Raw genomic sequence first — 17,679 nt, 5'->3', positions numbered from 1 at the left:
AGGGGAGACGTGGAGGGAGCTGAGTTTGCTGAGATCTAGGGAGCTTAGGTGGGCAGCTGGAGGTGGTTCTGGCCAGGGAGATGCTGAGAGACAAGCAGGTTGGAGTTCCAGGGAATAGCCAGTCGGGGATGACGGTAGAGGTTTGATCTAGTGAACGAGAGCAGGAAGGGTAAAATGCAAAATCCAAATCCAAAAACACATCTAAATCTCAAAGGTCCTAAGAGCTCGAAAATACTGTGAAGAGGTGGCTTAGAAGGTACCCAGGTAGAGTAATCATCCAGCGAAGTGTAGAAGTCTCTCAGCTGCTTAAATACCCCTGGCCGGCTGATGAGCAGATCTGCTGCAGCTTGGTCAACCTCCAGACACACCCACCTGCAGAGGGAAAACTCAAAAGACAGGGAGTGACACCAGGAATATACCTCAGACCGTGACAGGTACATGTTCCTCTCGAGTGGTAGTGGACAGAGGTGATGGAGGCACAGAAGGTCCTGGAGTGCTACTTGAGGAAGTAGATGTTCCTCTGAAGAGGGAGTGTTTTCCGCTTCAGATGTGTCTGAAAAACACAGATCAAAAAATTAGTAAGAAAAGATCACAAAATAAATCAGTAAGAAAAGCACAATATTTTTACAGCAAAAGAGCATATAGGCATATAGTAAACTTAATAAAACTACTATGAGTTAAGGCCATTTTGTCATTTGGAACGTGTCCGCTAGAGGCAGTAATTCGCCAGTGACGTACAGATTAATTGCAATTTAATGTTATATTCTTATTCATCCGAAAAATATATACTTGTTAAAAGTCCACTCTAGGCTAAAACACTGCTGGCACGACTTTTGGGATCTTTATAATATTAGATCAGCTCGCTGCTCCTCACTGTGGGTGCTCAGCTGTATAAAACAATGAGATGCTAAAAACACTGGGATGCTAACGTGAAAGGCTAACCGAATTTCCCATGTTTTAAACAATGAGACGCTAACAAGAAAGGCAAACTCCGCTCCAGCCTCATGTACTCAACAAGGACATGCTAAACATGAAAGACTTATATCGCGAACAGCGTGTTAAAAAACACGAGGGAATGCTAAATGAAGATTAACATAAACACTAGAGCTGAAACAACTAATCGATTTAATCGATTATAATCGATTATTAAAATAGTTAACAACTTTTTTAGTCATCGATTAGTTGTTTAATAATCATATTTTACCGCATAAAGTCTATTTTTTACCACAATCTGACATCGGTTACAAGCTGTTAAATTTGCCGCCAGTGTGTGGCAGTAATGAGCCACTGATCTACCAGTGGAGCCGTAGAAGAAGAAATGAGCTAATGGGTGCCCTCGGTTTTCATGACGTATCACGTTACTGACGCTCATCTTGCTGTGAGAAAATGGCGGAACAAGAGGAAATACGGAAGAAAATAGAAGCGACAAAACTGAAGAGAAACCCCGGACAAAAACCTCACGAGTATGGGAGCACATTTGAGACGAAAGCATGTGGGGGCTGATGCAGCAGAGGAAGAGCACCGCGGTCAAGTGAGCCGTCATTTGGAAGAGCCAGCCCGGTAAGTAACAGAAAATAAACAAGCTGGACTTAGTGTTTTAGCTGAGTTCGTTATAGTGAATGTTAAACATGTTTTTTTGCCGCGTCAGTCTGCGGTGTTCTACTTCTGATTGACTAGATGCAATCGTGAATCTCCTCCGTGTTGTGTATCATGCGCTTGCCAAATTTAGCACGTCTGTTTATAAGAATGTTCTCGTTAAGAGAAAAACGGCACAAACCCATAACTATGTTCCTCATTCAAAAAAGGACAACTCCGCGGAGAAAAATATACAGACAAGCTGTGTCCAGGTGAATATAACGCGGCATAGTTGTACACTTTCAATTTTTAAATACAGGAGAAATTCAGAAAAAGTCATTTTTTTACTATTAAAAGGCTGTTTTACTATCTAACGCTGTAAAACGCCTCACAACACATTTTTATCATGTTTCTTAAACAGTATTACACAAAATAAACATTTTTCACATTTCTCTGGCTAATTTAAACACTCCCGACTCAAAGTAAAAACCTCATGAGCTTCTTACTTAGAGCTTTTTAATAGTAAAAATGTTTTACTTTTTTTCTGAATATCTCCTGTTGCGGGCTATTTTGTAGAACGTAACCCTCAAAATAAATGATCACTGTATATTGTTAATTAATTCAAATAATATAATATTGATTTAGTGTTGTAGTGTGTGTGCTGCTTTATTTTATATGTGTACTTATTTCAGTCTATTTGTGTTTCTTATGCAGAAAAAAACAAGCAACGATGGACAACTACATGGGGAAGAAGACACTCACCCCCCAGCAATTCATACCACTTACAAACTCTATTCTAAACATGCTGGTAAAAGACATGAGGCCACTATCCATGGTGGAAGGAGCAGGCTTCCAGCTAATGCTAAAAATTATTCTGGACTGATATTTTGCACTGTTTAGCTCATTTTATACTGCTGACTGTGTTCATGTGCAATAAAATAGATTGCAGTCAACTGCACAATTCTCTTGTTTTTTTGTTCTTAACTGAAATGCATCCATCACTTGTATAGGTTAAATAGCTAAACAATAACAAACCGATTAATCGATTAATCGAAAAAATAATCGACAGATTAATCGATTATGAAAATAATCGTTAGTTGCAGCCCTAATAAACACGAGGGGATGCTAAGGCTAGTTAACACGAGGGGGTAAATCCTTTACTTGCTGAGCATTTCTTAAATAGGTGCTGCTATTATTCAGTGTTTTTGGTGCTGCAATGAATGGCCTGCAGAGCTAAAAAGACAACAAAAGAAATGCCTACCAACAGGGTTTATGAGTGACTCCAGGATACTGGTCGTCGAGTCCAGGCCTCCTTCGCTGCCTTGGTTTGACGGTTTGTGTCTATAAATAGCGTCCACCACATCGTACCACTTCCATGTATTTTGCCCATTCCCACTACGGCCGGTGCTGTCCTTAACTTTTCTGTATTGGGCTTTTATTTTTTTCAGCTTCGTACGACACTGCTCAGAGGTGCGCTGGAATCCTTCAGCTGCCATGCGCTGAGAAACTTCTTTGAAGACTTTCTCATTTCTTACCATCCCACCCAGCTTGGCCTGAATGTTGCTATCTCCGATGATGGTGAGGAACGTTTGAAGCTCCGCATTGTACCAAAAGCTATTACTTGTTGCAGGCATTTTCGCGCACAAGGAGTACAGCCAAACAAACACTGGAACTCGACTCACTTCTTTCCATCCCCTGGGATATACGTAATTTCTCCCCCAATCAGAGGACTCTGGACCTTTTACGCTGTGGCTCCGCCCAGACCAAAAATCTCTGGACCCACAATAGAAGGGGTCCCGCTCTGGCCCGCTACTGGACCAGTTCGGGTAGGTTTTCTGGACTAGTTCAACAATCGAAACAAAATATTTAGCGACCCGATCCTTCCCATTCCATGCCAGTTTGGTCGGTGGAAAAGGCCCATAAGTGTCACAGTCCACCCAAACGACTCCAACCCCAGCACGGAGCTGGCCTTCGTGAAGGTAGGCACATCCGTCAGTTTAAACTTTCGGAAGCCCTTGGCAAACATTCTCATCAAAGTAGCGATGATTGGATGCAGTTGGGTAGACTGCCGCAGTGGTGTCCAGGGGGCCCATGACGGAGTCAGAGTCACAGTGCTGGCAGCCTGCTAGCCCTTGTCCTAGCGCTAGCTTGGTGTTCTGACCATACTTGACCTCAATGTTGTATCCTTGGAGCACCATCATCCACGTCACAATGCGGCTGTTTGACACTCTTCCTTCACATAGTCGCTGGCTGTTTAGGAAGGTGACGGGCTGATGACACGTTTCAATGATCACTTTCTGTCCACCGATGTAACTACGAAAGTGTTCGACTGCCCAGACTGTAGAGAGGAGGGCCCTCTCGCAGTCTGAGAACTGAAGTTCCACCTTGCTCAGAGGCTTGCTGGCGTATGCCACTACTCTCATGTCCTGATCGTGTCTCTGCTTCAAAGCAGCGCTCAGGCAGTGAGAGGAGAAAGTAGCATCAATGTAGAACTCTTTATCCTTGTCTGGGTAAGCCAGACAGGGTGCGGACGCCAATTTCTGTTTTAGGAACTGGAAGGAGAGTTCTTGGGGTCTGTCCCACACGAACGGTGTGTCGTTCCGAAGCAGTTCAGTGAGGGGCCTCGCTATTTCAGCGTACTCCTCAATGAATTGCATGGAGTAGTTGCGGACTCCGAGGAAGCTCCTGAGTTTAGTCAGATTAACTGGGGCCTTAATGTCCTGAATGGCCCTAATGCGTCCCGCTTGGGGCTCGACTCCATTAGGGCCCACCAGCAGTTCAACATACTCCACTTTGGTTCTACACCACTGTCCTTTGAGAATCATCAATTTAGCTCCGGCGTCAACGAGCTGTTGCAGCACATGACGGCGCTCGGCCAGGCGCTCCTTGAAGGTTCGACTCCTCATCAAGATGTCGTGGACATATATGAGGTTCCCTCTGGAAGCAGCATCTGACATGGCTTTGTGGAGGAAGATGTTGAACTCGGCAGGTGAGTTAGAGTAGCCAAAGGGGCAGCGGTTCCAAGTATACTGGCGATTTCCAAAGGAGAAAGCCAGTTTATACTGGTCCGCCGGCTCAACCTTCATGGTCGAAAAACCGTTGGCTACGTCAACCGTAGAGAAGAAACGAGCATCTCTGACTCTGGCTAGCACTTGATCTAAATGGATCATAGGCCACCTGGAGAGAGGTACTTGTTTGTTCAGTGCACGATAGTCTATGGTGAGATGCCATTTCCCAGTCGGTTTCAGAACCGGCCAGATGGGAGAGTTGTAATTGGAGTTACACTCTCTGATGATGTTTTTCTCCTCCAGCTGATCGAGGATGTCCTGGATCAACTCATTAGCAGCGAGGGGAATCTTGTACTGGCGTACAAAAGTAGGAGGGGCATTCGGGTTCGTTGGAATGCGAACCGTGTGCAGGTCTGTGAGTCCAGGGAGTCCCTGGATAAGACGGACTGAAACTCATAGAACAGGCTTCTAAGCTCTGCTCTCTGCTCCTCTGATTCCAGCGCATCCACTTTGTCAAGCTGCTGGCTGACTTCGGCCTCAAAGCCGGCATAAGGTTCAGATGAGGAGGGTTTCTGGTGGTCCGGGCTTTCAACCGGTGACTCAGATGGCTGAGTATTTATTGCGAAAACCGTTAGACACTGACTGCTGTCAGTATCTAAGGTTGCGCTGCAAATGGGTTCCTCAGGAAGGGCTTCATGCCGCTTAATGGTAATCATTTGTGAGGGGAAAGTACTAAATGTGTCTGCACCAATCTGTCTGTCGTTCACGAACAAGGGAAGTTGTCTGATCACGGGAACTGAAAGTTCAAAGTCATGGAAAGAGCTATCTATCAGCATGCCCAAGGGCTTTCCTGCCGGTAGGTGGGCAGAACTCCGGGTCGGATTTTCGACCAACAAGTAGGCAGAACGATTGTTCAGCTCCAAGAGAGGCGTGCCACAGACGGCTAAGTTGAGCTCCAAGAAATGCGGTGATGGCTGGAAGAAGGCTTGGGTTTCTGGCAGCTTCTGATGCTTCATCAGAGTCAGTGGATCAGGCATTCCTTTGACCTGTGGGGGCAGAACCATGCTGGCCTCAACCACTGCTCAGCAGGCCTGTGGAATGGTCTGTCTGGACAGCAAGTGTTCAGGACTTTCTGAGCGAGGCTCAGATGATGGTGTGGCGCGGGCCCAAAGGACTTGATTGCAAGTGTCCAGCTGGGCACCTAGTCGAACCAGCAGGTCTGCTCCAATGAGCGCAGGTGGGTCAAGCTGTGGTATGACGCTGAATGTATGTGTGATCTGTCTTGCTCAAGGCTGGATAGTCAGAGAGCAGACTTCTGGCGCTTTCAGGAGCCTCTGCGGCCAGGTAGCTGACAAGAGCCGGTGGCTACGTGTCACACTGACCAGCAGGGGGTTCTTCTGGCACAGGTGTTCAAACGTCTCCTGGCTGACTTTTCCGACCACAGAGCAAGGCGAGCTTCTGAGATGTGGGTGCAGTTGATGGTGAAACCACCAACTATGTGTGGTGCGTATGGCTGCAGGCTGACGTTCTTCAGCGAGCAGAGAAAAGACGCATGTGTGTGAAGAGGGGTTCCAGGAGCGGTTTCGTGCCTTTGCAGGCGGACATCGTCTGTGGGAGCCGTAGGGAGGGGCATGACCTTGGAACAAGGGTTTTGCGGCTCACTTATGCTGATTTCGAAAATGGAGGATGGATGGCTGCTATCCGGGTTTCAGGGCTTAGGTGTGTCCACTTGAGCCCAAAGTTGACCCTTCTGGCAGTCGATGAGGGGAGCTAGACGTTCAAGCAGGTCCTGACCAATGAGAAGTGGTTCAGTGTCTAACTGGCAGACATAAAATGGGTGAACCAGAGTCATGTCTTGGAAGGTGATGTCCAGCCACGCCCGGTTAGTGATACACTCCCGGGTTTGGGTGTAGCTGGTGATTTTCAGGTCACAGGGTTCAACCTGGACTGGTTTCTCGAGCGACCTCATGGTGTCTGACTCGCGATTGAACAGTGTGGAGCACATCAGGGTGATTTCAGAGCCGGTATCCAGCAGAGCATCAACCTGTATGCATCCACCTACATTGGTGCTACAGCACAAACGGCGAGCATGATCATGGTTTGTTAAGTCACCAAGGAACTTCAGAAAGTTAGTATCAGGTTTCTCTGGGGGGTAGATTTCAGGAGATCAATCAATCAATCAATCAATCAATCAATCAATCATCAATCAATCAAAGCTTTATTTATAAAGCGCCTTCCGCAACCCTGTCAGGAAGCCCAAAGCGCTGATTCCTGTGATCTACAGGTAGTGTTCCCCCAGCTGATCAGGTAGGTCCTGGCCACGCTGGGGGGTTGAGCCACGCCTAGTCATGCGGACGTTGGCTCTGGGTCTGGCTTCTTAGAAGAACACTTTGGTGCAGGGGTCTGATCTGCAGATTTCAGCTGTTCCTTCTGTTTAGCTAGGAACTGCTGAAACATTTCCTGGAGGTCAGCTTTGGTCAGGGACTCATCCGCGGACTCGTGTTCGGGACCTGCACCCCCCTTCCCCTGTGGAGGAGGTTGGGACTGCTTTCGCGGTTTAGCGGGTCTAGGTTTAGCAAATTTTGGCTTAGTGGGTGGAGCTTCTGTGCCTTCGAGCTCCAAGCGTGGCTCGGCGTCGGGAGCTAGGTGCATGACGCGTTGATGTGCGTCAGGCTTGTGGGGCTTCCCGCCTGCTTCCCAGGCCTGCTGAGCATACCTCCTAATCTCCTGCGTTGTTAGTTTTTTCATTCCACAACACACTGAGACTTCGGAGCGAACACACTCATGCAGGTTGTGAATGAAAAGGCATCTGAAGGCAGGGTCTTCCTCGAGCCCAGGGGCGTTTCGACCTTGGAAATAAGCACTTTTGAGTCGGCGATAATACTCTCTGGGGGGTTCATTCCTCCCGTGTTTGATGGAGAAGGCCCCCATTGTAGCTGATATAGAGTTGGCATACATAGAATATTCATCCCTCAACGCTCGGCAGAGCGAGGAGTACCGATCTCGAATGTCAGGTGGTAGAGTTTCCATGAAACCATGCACCGTTCTAGATGTGGTTTTCCAAATTAGCTTGAGCTTTTCCCTTGAAGAGGGTGCTGGAAGATCAAGCAGACAACGTTCTATCACCCTGAGATAGTCGTTGATGTTGGACTCACTTGTGTTGGGATCAAAGTGTTCCAAGTCCTGAGCTAGAGATTCAATTTGACATACACGGAGCCCTGACAGACGGTACGGTGCGTCATCCTACTACTCTGACCCACGGTCTGTCTCAGAGTGCGCTGGATGTCGTTGGTGTGTTCTGGGCTCCCAATGCTTATTCCTGGGGCCCAAATCGGGGTCCGGCATGCTGTGGCGGGCTGCTGGCATGTCACGTGGGTGCCTTGGGAGGTCCTCCTCCCGGGACCCGTCTGCGTGGTGCGGCCTGCGTCTTCCAACTGGGGCTTCTGCGTAATACGCTCTGTCCGGGTACGGACTGGCGTAGGATGCTTTGTCATGCAGCTGGTTACCGGCATGCCGAATACCGGAGTAGCTAGGATGGGTGGATGGTTGAGGTGCAGGGGTATACTGTGCATAACCCCAGTCGGCACCTTGCACCCTTCGTGGACTGGGGGAGCGGTCTAAATAGAGGTGCCGCTCGGCTGGTCGACTTCTCACTGATTGAGAAGGCCGTGAAGATGAGGGTGGTGGTCCAACCTGGGGTCCGAGAGCGGACTGCCCTCGGCCCCTAGGTGGTCCTGAGTGCCCTATAGAGTGTGTAGGGAACGGGGTCGAAGGTTGGGACAGATAAGCTTCATCTCTCCCCTGAGGCGTGCGTCCGTCCAGAGAGTCCCACACTACATACTGTCGATTATTGTACGGGGATGTATCAGGAGGCAGGCTATCAGGTACCTTGGAAAGAGGTGGCCTACCTTTACGGTGGGACGGCTGTCCCTCGTTTCCTCCCGTGGAGGAAACCAATTGCTCTTTGCCGATCGTCCTGGGCGGACCCCAGTCGGCGGTCCCGGTTTGCTTTCGTACCGGCGTGGGGGAGGACTCCGGCTCAACCTCAGAGTCGTGGTGTACCCCCCTTCCCACTGTGTGTTCTCATCAGTAGGGGGAGGGGCGGGGTCTCCTCCCCATCTTCCCCATAATCGGTGCGGACGTCATTGTCCTCGTTGTCCTCCACCAGCCTTCCATTTCGCTGTTTTTCAGCTAGCATACTCTGGAGTTCCATGATCTTCTGATCACGGTGAATTTCTCTCTGATGGAGCAGAAGAACTAACTTCGCCAATGGGACCTGGATTGGTACTTTACCATCCGGGTTCTCTATTTGGTACATCACAGCGTCAAGCTCCTCGCTACGCTGTTCTTCAGTGAGGTCCCTAGAAGGGTAGTTGGGTTCCCGGGTGACCACAACCAGTTTGGACAGTATTCGTCCAGAAAGTAGGCCAGGTTCATAGTCGTGGGCCGCAGCGCCACCTGGTTGCTGGGAGCTGATCAGGTCACTACTCTGATGCTCCATTTTCAACAACTGAAACAAAAATAGCCTAGCAGAGCTCAAAAGCTGCACCTTTTGGCAGCAACTGCTCGCTTGTAGCAGAAACACTAATTAACCTCTTGGTGCACACAGGTTTTAGCGTTTAAAATGCACGGAGATGCCGTGACTAATGCCTAAAATACTATTCCCTTCAGTATTTTAGCAAAAATTGTACTGGTGCGTTGCCGTAGCAACGTCTTACAACACTTGCAGTGTTAAAAGTGCTATTTATTCCTTCAGAATATTAGCAAACTGTGTTATCAGTCTTTGATTGAAGGTCTTAGTTAGTTATAATTAGCCACTGTGAGTTAAAGTTGCTAAATTAACAGTTGATTTTAACCTAAAAGGTTAGCCAGAATTACGGTCTTGCACACTGTCACTTTAAAGAAGCTCTGAGTCACTGGTGAGAGTCTGAGCAGCTTCTAGGTTGATCTAAAACAAGATGTCGTGTTGATTAGATGCAGAAAGGTGTGAGGTCGTGTTACTTTCTTGTAAATATGTATATAGTTTTTCCTCTTCGTTCCAGCGTGACAGTTATAGTTATTACATTATTTTTTCATATTATTGATATGTTATTATTATATTGTTGTTTTTAGTTTTTAGCAAGTTTAAACCAGTTCAGATTCAGTTATTGTTTGCTCCATTTTCAGTCAAATTACTTCCTCTGTATGATTTTCCCTTATTTTGAATGGGTTGGGTGGATTTTTCCTAAAACCCCTCAAAAAACTTTTTTTTGATAGGAAGACTTTGTAAGATTAGATAAAAGTGAGGGGGGGGGGAAAACCTAAGGAAAAAACCTGAGAAATTCCTAATGGCAAATTTGGCCCAAAAGGTGGCCAAAATGGTCCAATATGAGGTTCGCCTGGGCTTCTATCAACTAAAACCTCCCTAACTTTTCTATACTTAATTTCTTTTGGGTCAGCAAATGTTGGCCCTATTCTGTAGATTTCTAAATGTTTTAGGCTGCAACTAAGTACTTTAGAAGGAATTTTAACAGTATAAAGTGGATTTTTCTTAGGAGGAACAAATGTTTTTCTCATTTCTGCTCTGTTCAAAATCCTGTTACTCTCAAACAGTGACAAGTGTTGCTTTTTATGAATTTAGAGTAATCTCTAGAGTCCTACCTACATTTTGATACCAAAACAGCTCAAACAAACCTTGTAGTTCTTGAGATATACTCAATTCACTTTGGGCACATGTTTTTTGAGAAAATCTCTGTAAAATGGCCTAGGGCTCAAGGGTAGAGCCCTGCACGGGCCTAAAATCTGAGCCCGCTGTCAGCGCATATGTGCACAGCGAGCTGAAGTTGTGGAGATTGGCCTGGAGCGCGTTGCAGAACCAGAGCGCATGCGGGAAGGTTCCTCCCACTGAAGCAAGTGTTTTCCAAACCCTGTCTCTCAGACACTTGTCACTTAGAAAATGTTCCCTGATGATGAAACTTTGGCTGAATAGCGCTTGTTCCTGTCTCCAATGTGGCGACACATCCAGGAGCCGTCTGAGGAGAAGCCCAGAATCTCACATCCTCTTCAGCTCAGGAAGCGCCTATGATTACGCACAAGCAAGACCCGTCAACCCGGCCTCACAGTAAGACCGGGCTGGACCTGTTCAGGTTTACGCAGACAATCTTTACATTTAGAATTGGCATACGGATATAAAATTAATTCAGTAAAATATAAAGCATTTTATTTAAATATCCATTCATTATTTTACAAGCACAGAGAGCCGCGTCAGATTCAGATCAGCGGGAAGATTCCTCCGACTGAATTCAGTCGGAGGAATCTTCCCGCATGCGCTCTGGTTCTGCGACGCACTCCAAGCCCCTCTCCACATCTTCAGCTCGCTGTGCACCTTATGTAGTACACGCTAACAGTGAGCTGCGCTGAGCAGTGTCCAGCTCAGCTGTTCGGATGGGAATCTTTTCTTGAGTGATTTAGCTACATCTGCGATGTGCGTAGAATAATATGTCAGTTCGTCTGCATGCGTCGGGGTAATTCTTTCTATTCTTTCTCCGTTAAAATAAACGGTCAAACACGGGAACTGTCCGGTCAACACAAGCCCTGCTTTTAACTGTTCTGTTTTCTTGTGAAAATAAATCAAATTTAACTTGATTAACACCAGAGCCAGGCGCACTGCGCCGTTATCTCGTCACTGTAAATGAGGGAAAAACAAAGTGATCGGATCCTTTTCTGATCTTCCCCACCTACAAAGTTTAATTACAACAATCAAACGTGACAGAGCCTGGATTTGTATTCTGAACAGTCTAAACACGTTTTAAAAAGAAACGTATGACAAAAGTGGTACCTGCTCAGTAAACCACCAACAGGGTGAAAAATATCTAAATATTGTAGGCAGTGACGGGCTACAACTTCTGGATCCACTTTATATAAATCGTTTTATTGATTATCGTCTTATGAAAGATAGCTTTGACGTAAACGAGTGACCGGTACCGGCTGCTGTCACCTGTTGTGAGCAGCTCTCTGCTGTCTGAGGGTAGGCCCCGCCCACAACGCCGCGGCTGCTGTGGCTCCCAGTGTTTTCTTTACTGTGGGAAACGGGTAATAATAGCTCTTTGATGGGAACAGGTTGCCGACCCCGGTTTAAGTGTTTCAATTTTTTTTATGAATTCGATTAAAAATAAAGGCGCCCGGCCCGGCCCATGTCCGAGGTAATTACATAGTCGTTGGCCTGAAGCCCGGCCCTAGGGCTGTCGGGCCGGGCCGACCCGAGGGCCTAGGGCTTCAGTGCAGGGCTCTACTCAAGGGGCTAACCAATATGGCGGCAGTGTGATTATAAAGTGAAGAGAAGAGGTGATAAATATTCCTAAGGTGAAAGTAAACAGGTTGATATGTGACCGGAAGGACAGGGAAAAGTGGTCATTGTATTCACCTTTAACCCCTCCATTGGCATTAAATCAGCACAGCTTGGGTGTGGGGGTTTGACCTAGGATAACCTTTGGAAACTTTCATTTATATCTTTTCAATGACAGCAGCACAATTTTATTTATTTATTTATTTTTTGCTGCACAAACATTTAACACCACACTGTAAAATGAAACATATTGTTTCAACTTAAAAATACGAGTGAAAGGGCTGCATTAAAATTTTGAGTTAAATGAAAAACAAAATTTGTTGTCTTAACATTACCATAATTTATCCCAAATTAAACTCTCTTGTGATGCCAACGTGTTTTTAAGTTAGTTTAATTTTTAATCAAGAGTTGATTCAACTTCTTTTAGTTATTTTAACTTTTAACACTTCTAACCACTATTAATAATTTTACATTGTCAAAACTAGTTTGAGGTTGTTTTTTTTAACTGAGAGAACTGACTGGTACAGTCAGTATAATCTATAAATGTATGTTGACTCAATTTAAAAGTATCAGTTCATTTGAAAGAAATGTTTAAGTCAACTTAAGAAAATCATTTAAAACATTTGCCATATCGAAAAAAGATGGGGGCACTGTATATTGGAAATTTAAAACATTCATATGATTAATTTATGTACATTTCACCAGGGGTGGATTTAGGACTGAAGAAGATCCGGGGCTTAACACACACGCGCGCGCACACACACGCACGCGCGCACACACACACGTGACGCGCAACATCATATTTGTCTTGCAGAGGTGGAAAGTAACGAATTACATTTACTCACGTTACTGTAATTGAGTAGCTTTTTTGTATATTTATACTTTTTAAGTCGTTTTTAAAAGCTGTACTTTTACTTTTACTTGAGTAAGTTTTTAAAAAAGAATTGTAATTCGCTACATTTTAAATCACATCCGTTACTGAGTATAAACAAATTATAGGCTTAATAAATTACAAATATTACGTGAAGCAGCGTCGGAACAGAAAGAGACACCTGCATGAGTGCCACGTCTAAACCGTGGTGGGGGTGGGGGGGTACATTTTTGCTCAAAGACATCAGTTCAGTTCCTCAACTCGCTGTTTACCTCCTCTCTCCCTCCTCTCCTGTGGGTTGGAACCCGCACCTTTGCGCACCGGTGTGACGTCATCAGAATTCTGCTCGGTTCGGCAGCCGGACTCGGTTCCGTGTTTGAAATGTTTCTCTACCGCTCCGCACGGAAGCGGCAAAATAACGTTTAGCGCTCATAACAAGCGGATTCTCAGCGCTCTGCTCATAAATGTAAGTAAGTAAGTAAGTAAAAGTTTATTTATAGAGCGTCTTTCTCAGATATAAATCACAAAGCGCTGTACAACATGATAAAGATCAGGGCAAATACCTCTAACCAATAAAAACATCAGAAAAACAATAGCAGTGATAAACGTAGAAAATAAATTCATGAGTATAAACAAAGTGAAGGCATGAACCCGAACAAAGCCATCATTCTGAAACATTTAGGGAGGGAATGCCTGGATGAAAATGTGAGTTTTTAGATGATTTTTAAAGACCTCTACAGCGTTAGAGAGACGGAGATTTGAAGGTAGACTGTTCCAAAGTCTGGGGGCAATAGTCTGAAAGGCCCTGTCCCCTTTGGTTTTCAGTCTGGTTCGAGGAACAGCCAGGAGGTTTTCAGATGTGGATCTAAGGTTCCGAGAGGTGGTGTGTGGGGATAAAAGCTCAGATAGGTAGCTTGGAGCCTGGTTGTTAAGAGCTCTATAGGTCAGGACTAAAACTTTAAACTGTATTCTATATTCTACCGGGAGCCAGTGGAGGGACTGTAAACCCGGAGTGATGTGAGCTCGTCTGCTGGATTTGGTTAGGAGTCTGGCTGCTGCATTTTGGATGGCTTGAAGGCGTGAGAGGGAGGTTTTGCTGAGACCAGTAAAAAGAGCGTTACAGTAGTCTAAGCGTGATGACACAAAGGCATGGATGATTTTTTCCAGATCTGCAGTAGAAACCAGTTTACGGACTTTTGAAATGTTTCTCAGTTGAAAGAAACAAGAGCGGGAGATGGTTTTGACGTGTGAGTCTAAACTTAAAGCTGGGTCAAAAATAACTCCCAGGTTTCTAATGTTGGCCTTGGCTGATGGGCAAAAAGAGACAATTTCCTGCTCGATTTTTGGCTGAAGTTCCGGGGGTGCAGAGATGAGGGTCTCTGTCTTGTTAGCATTGAGGACAAGAAAGTTGCTGGACAGCCAGTTACTGATCTGGGTCAGTTAGAGTACAAGTGTGGCCAGCCTGTCCAACTGGTGTGGCATAAAGGACATATAGAGCTGAATATCATCAGCGTAGATGTGGTAGGAGATGTCTGGGAAAGACTGAATGATGCCAGCTAGGGGAAGAATATAGAATGCAAATAGTAGAGGCCCTAGAACTGAACCTTGTGGGACCCCGCATGTTAGAGAGGCAGTATCTGAAGAGAAGGTTTCAGACTTCACTGTGAATGTTCTGTTAGTTATAAAACGGGATACCTGCAGGCCTCTGTGAGTTAAAACATCCTGATACTGTTCAGGTGTAAGCATTGTGCTCCATCCCTGTGTTTGAACTCAGAAGATGCTTCTTGATGCAACAGATATGTGATGATTTAGCTTGTTTCTTTATTTTAGTCCAGAATAAGAGATTAAAGTATTACTAAAGCAGTTCAATGTAGTTAAATTAGTCATTCACATGATTCGAACATGCTGCAGTGTGTGCGTGTGCGCGCGCGCTTGCGTGTGCATGTGCGAGCGTGCATGTGCGAGCGTGTGTGTTACACATATAGGACTGCATGGTTTCATCAAATCCATGCATCTTATATCTTGGCTGCAGTAACGGCTCAGGAAAATAACATATTTCATAAATAATGACGTCTCTGCAGTGTTTATGATAATATTTTATCTTATCTTTGGTCTGGGAGGTGTAAGTTATCCTGATACAAGCCTTTTAAAACATGTTAAAGTATTACAAGAGGAGATGAATGCATGAATTTAAAGTTCATGTTTGGAGACCAACCTTCACAGTTTGGAGGCTCACGATGTGAGGAGACACCGTTAGTTCTAGTAACACCTGGGCTCCCAAGGCCTGTTCTGACAGGATGGACATTACGGGACCCTTAAAGATTCCAGTTGGATGACTGGAGGATTATTTAGGAGGACTGGAATGAACAAACTGGTTTCAGTGGTGAAGGGTTAAATGAGTGAGTGAACCCACCACCAAGGATGAACTCTGCTAACTTTAAACATCAGCTGCTCTAAATAAGCATGAAGGTCAGAGAGGAGCTCTAGGATGGACATGGATAAAGGAACTGTAATGTAGAGGTAAAGTAGGGCAGGGCCAACGTTAGCAGCTGTCATACGGTCCATCTGACATGTTTGACTTTCATTTAGCTTGTTATGTGACAGTTTAGAGCACAGTCTCATGTTAGAGTTTTGTCATGAAAACATTGAGACACCTCACACGCATCTTAAAAAGTTATTTTTTCTCAAAATAAAGAATAATTTTAATCACAATTGAAACTTACCATCCTAGAAAAACCTCGTCCAATCAATGTGCACGTCCTGTTCTCACTGATTGGATAGAAATCCCTCCTTCAAGCCTTGCGGGTTTGAGTGTGTGTGTATGTGTGTGTACGCGCACACAACAGCGAATTGTGAACTGGCGTTGTGATTTAGCACTACTTAGATGTAGCCATCCTTACGCTGACAAAAATGTAACTAAGTAACTTTTACTTTGAGTACATTTTGTTTATGATACTGTTTACTTTTACTTGAGTAAAAATTTAGGCAAGTACTTTTACTTGTAATTGAGTAAAAAATTATCAAAGTAATGGTACTCGTAATTAAGTAGGAAATTTTAGTACTCTTTCCACCTCTGTTGTCTTGTACCACATAACGTTTAATCTGAAGCTACATATGAAGCACATTCAGGGCAGAGTATTGTTCCTGTTAGTGTTTAGTGTGAGATGATAGTAAATGTTCCCTTTCTTTCTCCAACAACTTTACCTGATAGTAAGCTAACTTTAGGCAAACCAGCAGCACAACAAATATTTTCTAATAAGACTCACAAACCTGAGTCAGCACCAGTCTCATCAGAGCTGGGGTTCTGTCGCCGTACTTTTGGTCTAAAAAACGTCCTTATGTCCATCTTCACTCATGCGTTTCAGGCAGAGAGTGTAGAAGAAACCGGCTGCTGAAGGGCTTCTTCTTCAGTGGTGGAGGCTCAGGCAGGCTGTGTACAAACTACTGCCAGCTGCTCCCTCTCTGTTGGACTTTGGTACTGCATGCTACTTCCACGATTTAGATCCAGGGCTTTTCATGAAACATCCGGGGCTTCAGCCCAAGTAGCCGGGCCTAACGCCGCCTCTGCATTGCCTAACGCCACCTCTAAATTTCACACATAAAATGCTCCATCTAGCTCCATCATGCTAGTTTCGGGGGTACTGTATCTGCGCCGTATAGTGTCACAAAAGGATTTGCCTCTGAAAGCAAGACTAATTTACATCTCAGAAACAAAGCGGGGTAAATTTACAACATATTCATATCTGTGCGCGCTCAACGCAGGGACAAAACGGCTGGTTGTATTCTCTTGCAGACAGCACAGGCTAGAGATGGGGTGGGTCCTAAAAGGAGAGAAACTTGGAAAAGGCCACAGAAGAGTTCTTCCATCCTGCGTGGTACTCCTCATAAGAAGAAAATATCCATCACCAGACAGACAATATGCTGGCTTCAATGAATCACAGGAAGCACAATACATTTTTTTGATTTTAGAAATGTGCAAGTTTAATAAAAAACAAAACTATTCCCCCAAAGAATCCTTATGTACATGTACAAACAGAAAAAATAACAAAAACAACTGTCTCCAACTTGTCATGACAAACAATCTATTTTTTGAATGGTGACGCATGTTTTTCCACAAGCTCCTCTTTGTCAGGCTTTAGTGTTGGAGCGATGTTTCTCTGAAGGTTGACAGCAGGATGAATGTGAAGCTCTTTGTCTCCAAGCGTGATGTTGTCGTCAAGCCATTGTAAGATTACCTTCTGGACCAAGTCTTTTCTGAAATCTGGTGTCGTTTGGTCTAACACTGTCCTTACAACCCACTGACTGGATTGCCTTGAGTGGATGACATTGTATTTTACTTTTCCCGTGAAGTCACAAAAAAAATAAAAATAAAAATTTAAAAATAAAGTCAATGACAAATTTCCATATGTTTTTTTAATTAAATACCGTGTAACATTATCTCATTCTACACTGTAAACCTTAATAAGTTCACAGAACTCAAAAATTATTTTGTAACAGATTACACAAAAATATTTAAGTGATGTTTTTAAATATTTTAAGTTTACATAAAATAAAAATTACACTTGTACTTGCCTTAAATTATCTCAATGTTATCTTATAAATATTGATATTCCTCAACTTATAATTAGTGAGTAATTCACTCAAAATTTTCAATATTTTTCAGCTCGTAATATTCTCAAAATACTCTCAACATTTTTAATGTTTTTAAACTGATATTATTCAGAAACGTCACTCAAAATTTTCAATATTTTTCAGCTCGTAATATTCTCAAAATACTCTCAACATTTTTAATGTTTTTAAACTGATATTCAGAAATTTCACTCAAAATTTTCAATATTTTTCAACCCATATTATACAGAAAATACACTCAAAATGTTTGATATTTTCAACTCATATTATTC

The 17,679-nt window shown here is 44.4% G+C and overlaps 1 long non-coding RNA gene across 1 annotated transcript; it reads left to right on the top strand.

Moving 5' to 3' along the window:
* The first annotated feature begins 1,414 nt into the window (after positions 1–1,414).
* Positions 1,415–2,541, top strand: LOC139063804 (uncharacterized). Its single transcript, XR_011517142.1, has 2 exons — positions 1,415–1,560; positions 2,290–2,541. It is a non-coding gene; the product is annotated as an uncharacterized lncRNA (long non-coding RNA).
* Positions 2,542–17,679: the final 15,138 nt, after the last annotated feature.

Source organism: Nothobranchius furzeri, chromosome 17, assembly GCF_043380555.1.
Source record: "Nothobranchius furzeri strain GRZ-AD chromosome 17, NfurGRZ-RIMD1, whole genome shotgun sequence".
Taxonomy (NCBI): domain Eukaryota; kingdom Metazoa; phylum Chordata; class Actinopteri; order Cyprinodontiformes; family Nothobranchiidae; genus Nothobranchius; species Nothobranchius furzeri.
The sequence above is the reverse complement of the archived record's forward strand: the minus strand, read 5'-3'. Positions and strand labels throughout refer to the sequence as shown.